General features: G+C 61.0%; 1 protein-coding gene across 1 annotated transcript in view; it reads right to left on the bottom strand.

Annotated features, from left to right (window-relative positions):
* The window catches only part of CACNA1I (calcium voltage-gated channel subunit alpha1 I), a 106,009-nt gene extending 98,019 nt beyond the window's left edge, over positions 1-7,990 (bottom strand). Inside the window, exon 1 of the mRNA XM_037160682.2 lies at positions 7,736-7,990. The gene's annotated coding sequence lies outside the window, so the exon portion shown is untranslated. The remainder of the gene's footprint in view (positions 1-7,735) is intronic.
* Between the last annotated feature and the right edge of the window lie 259 nt (positions 7,991-8,249).

The raw sequence follows: 8,249 nt of genomic DNA on the forward strand, positions 1-8,249 counted from the left end.
TTGCCAGGCCACAGAAGAAGCTTGGGTTTTAGTCCAAGTGCAACAGGAAGCCATGGAAGGGCGTTTATGTAAGGAGTGGGAAGCTCAGGTAGGTCGGTGCCTTTCAGCCACCACTCTGAGGGCTGAGGGAGGGTGGCTAGAGGCCCAGGGGTGGAGCCTGGAGGGCCAGAGGAGGCTGGAAGGACGCGCTGGCCTGGCCTGGGATGTTGGTGGGGGTGGGAGGAAGGGGATGAACTTGAGATCAGGTTTAGAGGCAGAGGAGCCAGGCCTCATATGGGCCCAAAGCCACCACACCCAGCACCGCCAAAGCCCTTCCCGCACCCACACAGATGGGAAGAGCCGCCGTAGCCTCTGGGACCACAGGTGATCACCCCCTCTGCTCACCCCCTGGTTAAAGCTGCCACACTGCACTGTTGTCCTCTGTCCTCTCACCTCTCCCCCCTCACTGTGGGGTCACTAGTGACCACAGCTACCAAGGACACCATCCCCAGCCTACTCCCCAGTGACCAGCCAGCCTCTACCCTCTGACCTCTTCCCCAGTGATGACCCAGCCTCCACCCTCAGACCTGTTCCCAGTGACCACAAAGACCTCAAGACTTTGATCTCCTCCCTCACTCCCAATCCCTTTGTCCTGTGTCCATAGCCCAGCTCCTGTCCCCAGCCGCCCATGTGCCTATGGCTGGAAGCTTTTGCAGGGCTGGCAGCTGGGCCAACCTGAGCTCCAAACTGTCTGCAGATGGAGCCTCACAGACTCAAGAGGACTTGGGTTAAGTGGCGGCACTGGTGGGTTCAAATTGGCAGGGTCATTGTCCCCAGAGTCAGAGCTGCCCCCACATCCCCGCAGGCTCCCAGGGAAAGCCCACCAGGCAGTGGTGTGGTGACCGGACCAGCCTCCACACTCAGCGAGTGGGGCAGAGCAGGTCCCCACTGGGCCTGGAACACACGCCCACCCCTGACTCCACCAGCCTCCCGGAGTCTCAGCTTTGCTCTCTGTAAAGCTCACTCTCCTCCTGCCTACCTCATGGGCCCTCGTGAGTACATGATGTGGATGTGAAGGCTCCCCAGGACCCATGGAGGTGGATATCTAAGTGTTCGTGCAGCCAGCTCAGCCATCCCCAAGGGCCACCAAGCCCTCTCTCTGCCATATTACCAGTTCTACCACCATCACCATTACATCACCTCCATCACCATCATCATCACCTCCATCACCAACATCATTACCATCATCACCATCATCACCATCATCACCACCATCACCATTACATCACCTCTATCACCATCATCATCATCACCATTACATCACTTCTATCACCACCACCACCATCACCTCCATCACTATCACCACCATCACCAACATCACCTCCATCACCACCATCACCAACATCACCACCATCACCAACATCACCAACATCACCACCATCATCACCATCACCACTATCACCACCAGCACCACCAGCACCACAGCATCATGGAAGCTCAACATCTGACTGTGCCAGGCAAAGGGCTTTCTCTGCATTGTCTGTGTCCATTCCTGCCACAGGCTCCAGTGCACAGACCATGCTTATTCCTACTTTACGGGGAAGGAGGCTGTGGCTCAGGGAAGTGCCACAGTGCCCAAAGTCACCCATGCACGGTCCCAAAGAGACTGGGTCCCCATGTAGGTCTGCCCCTTCTGAGCCCGAGCCCTGAACCATTACAGGCACCACTCTGGGGCAGAGACAGGCGCCCTGGCACCCGGTCTTCCCTCCCAGCTGAGTCCCCAGGCAGTGCAGTGATAGCCACCAGTTTTGCCAAGACCCCCGTACGGCAACAACCCCCCAAGTGGTCCAGAGTCTGTGAGGAAACCTGCCTCCAAGGGTCTTCCAGCTGGCACTCCAAAGGCCCAGAGCACGGTACAGGGAGGCCTCTGTCTGCACAGCTCGGAGTCCCAGTGGGGACAGACCTGAGGCCTGGCCCGGTCACCCTCAGCTCTGTGTGTATGTATGTGTCTTCACAGGCACACACAGGCAGGCAACTCGTTTGTCCCTTCGTCAACAGCCACACATCAGCTAATGTCACGGCTAGAAAAACAAGCAACAAATTCATTCTGAGAATATTAGAATCCAGGCATCTCCAAATCCTTCTTAGAATCACCCAGAACCTCAGAGGCCCAAGACATTAACTACAATAACCTAGACTCCACAGTATGGTGCTTCAGAGCATGGGCTCTGGAAGCCGAGGGCTGTGATAGAGTCCCAGCTGTCCCCAACCCACCGTGGCACGCGACTCAGCCTAGCAGGGGCCCTTGGCGACCCTGTCTAGAGGATGAGGCGAAAACTGCTCATCGCAGGGCTGCTGGCAGGATGAACTGGACAACACATGTGAAGAACTGACCGCACACCAGACACCGGGCCAGCGACAGGGAGCCCCGTGAGGGTGTCCCGTGTGTCAGCACCATCAGCCACTCCAGGACCCCAGAACTCGGCGTCCCGGGAATGCGGTGTCTGGGGAGCGGTTCCAGACCCCAATGAGTTCCTGATCTTCACACAGGGAATCTCTGAAAAGACAGGGCCCCAAAGTGGCCTGGCCTGTCATCTGACACACTAATGTCACACACATGGCACCCACACAGACACACACTCACAATCACACAGACACACATGTGCTCTACTACACACACCTCGCACACTCACTGTCACACACAGACATGCACACACAGACACGGACACAACACCTACTCACAGAGATACACTCACAGACTCACACACTCATCGCCCACTCACACACTCCAATGCAGGGGCTGACCCGCTGGCCTGCGGAGAGGTCTCGCAAGGCTGCAGGAAACCTGCCTCCCAGAATCCTCCAGCCGGCGCCCCAGAGCCCCCGGCACCCTCCGTCTGCTCCCTCTCCCACGAGACAGCCCTGCAGACGCCTGCCGACAGCCCGCCCACCCCCGAGCCACACCGGCTCCAGGCCTCTTGTCACCAGCTTCCTCATCCATCCTTGGGTGACAATTCCCAGGTCATCGGCTCTTTGGGACCCCATCCCCAGTCACATCCAAGTTTGCCTCTTTTCCTCCACAAGGGCTGGACCAGGTTTGCACCAAGTCACCCAGAGTGGAGCCCACAGGTCACCCGCCTGGTCCTGCAGGGGGGCCTCTCTTGGTGCAGCCTGGGAGCCGCACAGCCTGGCTGGCGACCCAGTCGGACTGCAGCCCCGTGGGGCGTGTGGTCCACTGGCCTCTCATCTTCCTCAGAGCGGCTGCAGCAAAGACAAGGCTCCACTAGCCTACAGATGAATGGCTGCAGTTTGGCCCTGACACGCACTACCGGACGGAAAACTTGCTCTGGTCTGGCCAGCCTAGCCTGCCCCCAGCTTGCCATTAACCTGGTCTGTCACCAAAATCCACAGCCAGCCCTCCCAGCTCTGCAGTGGTCAACAAATTGGATTGGCAGCCCCTCCCGAGACAACCAACGGGAGTCACAGACCTCCTCTGCGGAGCCCTTCCCATGTGCCAGGCACGTCACTACCACCCAGGGAAGCAAGACTTCCACTCTCTCCATGTTAGAGGTGAGGAAACTAAGGCACAGAGAAGTTAAGGAATTTTCCCAAGGTCAAGAAGCACTTGGTGAAAGAACCGGGGTTTGGATGCGGGAGGCCCAGGTCCAGGTTGCCGGTGAGAGGGCAGGCTGTGGGCTGGAGGTCACGGCCCACCCGCCCACCCACCACTCCGACAGGAGCGCCGAGCTGTGTTTGCCGCCTGGGGGTGCAGGTCACGGAGGGACAGGAAAGCAGCAGGGGTTCGGACGCCCTTGAGGAAGTGCTGGGTGCTTGTGAGGCTCCAGAACTCACGGGTGCCTGTCCCCATGTCTGTCACCAGCCGCCATCATCTGTCATCTCTCAGCCTTACGACAAGTGCCAGCCAGCGAGACTGTGTCTGAGCCCCTATCAGTGCGTCTGAACATGTCCCGGCAGGTGGCTCTGCTGGTCAGTTTTACTGCCTCCACAGCAATTACAGCCTTGGGTCCTCCTTCAGCGAACAAATCGGGGAAAATGTAGCCTCCAATTGCAGGGCAGGGTGTTCTAGAAGAAAGAACACTGGACGGGGAGTCCCAGGGCCCAGGTCGAGTCCCGGCTCCACCCTCACTGCGTCCCGGTCTCACCAAACTGCATTCCCTCTTGTACAAAGTGCAGACATGACCCTCTCTCTATCTGACGGAAAGGGGGAGCGAACTGGAAAAGATCCAGAAAGTACCTAACGGAAAGGAAAGCAGCGTCACTGTGCCAGGCCCTGTGCTGGGTCCTGTAGAGTCACATCTAAGTCTCACAAAGGAGACTGTGCGGTAGAAGGTATTCTCCCAATTTATACAAGGCTGATGCTCCCGCGGGCTGCGCTCACGGTCATGGGCTTACTCACCCCTCTCCAGCCAGGGCAAGAGCTGAGTGATTGAGGAGGAAGCCTAAGTGTTGGGACCGATCGAGAGTGGAATGTGGCCCCCGCTGCCCATCGAGGCCAGTGGTCAGCGGTGAGGAGAGGGAAAACGCTGATGCCCTTCTCGAAAGGCATCATCAATGAGAAAGCCCTGGCCGGGGTGTGGGGAGGGCTAGAGCTGGCAGAGGTAGGGCCTCGAGGTAAAGAGAGCGGCTTGAGAGGCAGGGCCAGGTCCTTGCCAACCTGCAGCCCAAAGACCGTGGCCTCCGCCCTGGAGAAGCCACTTCCTGTTCATCGCCCCTCCCCCCCAGGGCGTCCCGGAAGCTCCCAGCACTTGCTCACAGTATTCAAACACCTTGTGCTTTCACCGCCTTCCGTGACCTGCACCACCATGTATCAAACACGGCCCAGGTCTCCCCTTCGAGAGCACGAGAAGACACCAGGCCCTGTGGCCACGCGCCTACATGGTACCTGGCACTGGGAGGCCACAGGCCCCTCCGAGGGGCACAGAAACTCCAGGCTGATGTTGTCTATTCCTTTCTACTCACTGCTCTGTCCCTCAGTGACCATAACGGGGCTTGGCACATAGTAGGTGCTTAATAAATATAAGAGAGAAAGAGAAATGGAAATCAGGAAATCAGATTTATTTTCTTCCTTTCTTATACCGGCAGCCGTGAGTGGGAGAGGCTCAGCCCACATCTTCCCCAGTATCTGGATCCACAGGCCCACAGACCCACAAAACCGCACTTCCACAGGTTCGCAGGTGCATACACCCACAGACCTGCAGATCTGCGGCCCCGTGGGCCTTCAGGCCGACAGACCCCACACGTTCACAGAGACCCAGAGACCACAGATCCCAGAGCACAAGCCCACAGCCCACACACCCACAGCTCCCCAGGCCATCTCTGCGTCCCCAACCCAGGCCTGGACTCCTGGGGCCACGAGGGCTGAGGGCACATCCTGGGAATGTGTGGGAAGGAAACCTTCTACGGAAAAGAACAGGAGGGAGGGAAGGGGTCGGAAGGGAGCAGAGGCAGGAGGGAGGACAAGTAAGGAAGAGGAGGGGAGAGGAAGGAGTGGAGAAGAGGGCCCTGCAGCCCTTGGGGGTCTCCCTGGACCCCTGCATTCCCTACACAGTACCGGGCCCATTATTCCCTTTCCAAATCCCCTGGTGGGTGGGGCGGGGGCACTCGGAGAACAAAGCAGCTGAAGGAGAGAGGGAGGGGCTCAAAGAGCCCCAGGACCTGTTTCTTTCCCTGGACAGGGCTCAGAAGCTGCTGGGGGTGGAGTCCCTCGCGGGTGGGGGAGGGACTGAGTGGTGATCAGAAACAGACTCTCCTGAGAGGGCTGAGGCCCAGGGGAGCCCCACTGGGGGTGCGGGGTGAGGGTGGAAGAGATGGCAGTGGTGGAGACTGAGAAGGGGAGTGCGAGGCGGCCCCATGGGTTCGGGGTGTGGATCTGGGTCCAGGACCACAGAGGCTACGGCAGCACCGGTCCCGGAAACTGCTTCCAGCTTGGCTGTGAGCTCGGGAGGGCCGGGCTGTCTGGAGCCAGTGACAGAAGGTAGGAGAGGACGGGTTCTCCCAGCAACATCAGCCCCCACCTCCCCAGCCAAGGTCAAAGGGAGTCAGGAACAGGGACAGGGGAACGGATGCTTGGTGCCTCCTGGTGGGCCTGGAAGATGTGCTCTCACAGGCACATGGAATAGGAAGATGGGAAAAGGGACAAAGGACCGCCCCCAAGCTGGCCATCATGGCCCCCAGGGGTGGGTCTGGGCAGCTCTGAGCAGCCAGGAAGGGAGCCCGTCCCCACACCCCAATGTGCTGTTCCCTTTTCCCTCCCTCCCCCCACTGCAGCCCAGAACTGGTCCCCACTCGGTGTCACCCTGCCCTGCCGCCCACTGGCACCCCTTCCCTCTGGCTCTGTGTGGATGGCGGAGGTGGGAAGGGGACAGAGAGGGCTCTACACTTTGCACCCAGGCCCCATCCCAGCCTTGTCCTGGAGCCTAAACAGAAAGTTTGTCCGGAAGGGTGGACAAGACCGCTCGAGGCCGGTCCTTGGGGCTAAAGGAAGACATTGATCCGAGAGGTGACCCCACAGTGCGGGCAGGGCCTGAGGACCAAAGCCCGAAGTCCTCAGCCAGACCCTTTTCCAGGGGCAAAGCCCATGGCCCCACACCCCCATCTTCACAGCCTCCCACCCTAGTTTGCCAGCGTCCTCGGTGTGCCTCTCCCAGGCGCTTGGAGACAGAAGGACAGACGGGCTCCCCATCCAGCCACCTGAGCACTCGCGGCCCCGGGACGCTCCTCCCCCCCCCAGGATGGGGTGTCAGACCCCATCACCCCACACAGGCACAGACGCAAGCAGGCGTCCTCTGTCTCTCTCTCTCTCTCTCTCTCTCTCTCTCTCACACACACACACACACACACACACACACACACACCCAGAGCCAGAACACAGCTCGGGGTCTCTGCATAGCCACTCTCCTCTCCTCCCCGGTTCAGGAGGCCCCAGGACCCTGAAGGGGAGAAAGACACAGCAGAGCAGCTGACTGATGCCTTCTCATAGGCTCCTCCCGGAGCCCCCCCCTCCAGGTGTCAGGACCACCTCCCCCCACCCCAAGGCCTTCCCTCCCCCTGCCAAGGCCTCTTGCCCCCCATGTCCCCTCCCACACTCCACCCAGTAAACAAATGAAACCCAAGCAGCATAAACACTCATTACATAACCAGTCCCAACCTGCTGAGGAGTCTTTCACCCCCTGGAGTCCCAGCTTTGACCCCGGCCTGGCCTCACGCAGGGAGACCTTGGATACCCCCTGGGGTTCCGGCCAGGGAAGGGTCCAGGGCCACCTGGGCCTCCAGGAAAGTTAAACGTTGCCTGAGATTCCCCCGTTCGATCCCCGGCCGCCACTCTCCCTTCGCCAACGTTCCAGCTCAGCCCCCTGGTCACTGGCGGCACTCCGTGGTCTGCCGGCCGCAGAGCCGCAGCAGCCAGGGCAGCGGGACAAACGGCCAGCCTGGGCCCCGCCGGCATCCTGACTTGTTGAATAAATTTCTGCAGAGCTGGCTCGGCTGGCTTCAGCATTGGCATGGAGAGAACTTTCGTGGCCTTGGAGAAGAGACCGGTCAAAGTTTCCCGTCCTCCCTCCCAAGGCACCTGCCCTGAAGGCAGGGGCTGGGGGGGGCTGACCTGACGGGCACGTGCGGGTGGAGGGGCCAGTCCCAGAAATAAATAAACGCCTCACTAAAGAAAGAACCGACGCGCCAAGAAACTGGCATAGGCGCTGAGCCCTCCCCTTCCCTTCCTCCCCCGACCCCCACCTACCTGGGCATGGACTTGGGGCAGCGGGGGGTCGTCCAGGTTAGAGACGCGGGGGCCACGCGTCCCCCGAAGCCAGAAATCGAGGGGGACCTCCAGCCCCGCCGCTCGCCCCCGGTCAATTCAGGATCAGCTGAGCCCGTGGGGCGCCAGGGGCGGCGGGCGGTGGGCGGCCGGGCCCGGGGCCCCAGCCATGGCGCGGGGAGGCGGCGGGCTGGCGGGGGGGTCAGCGAGGCTCGGGCGGGCGCCTGGAAGCCGGCAACGCGGGCGAGCCGCGGACGGAGCCGGAGTTGGAGTGCGCGGCAGGCGGGCGCGCGGCACTCCGGGATCGGAGCCGGGGACGGGGGCGCTGCGGGGACTGAGGGCGGCAAGTGCCCGGAGAAGACCCGCGGCGGCGGGCGCGGGCGCGGGCGGCGGCCCGGGCCGGCGGTGTGGGGTCTGGCCGCGTCCCTAGCCCGGATCGGCTCGCTCCTCTGGCCCCGGGCTTGAGGCGCGGGGTCTGCGCGGCGGGGGCTGCGGA

Source organism: Artibeus jamaicensis, unplaced genomic scaffold, assembly GCF_021234435.1.
Source record: "Artibeus jamaicensis isolate MK-2021 breed Jamaican fruit bat unplaced genomic scaffold, CSHL_Jam_final contig_233, whole genome shotgun sequence".
Taxonomy (NCBI): domain Eukaryota; kingdom Metazoa; phylum Chordata; class Mammalia; order Chiroptera; family Phyllostomidae; genus Artibeus; species Artibeus jamaicensis.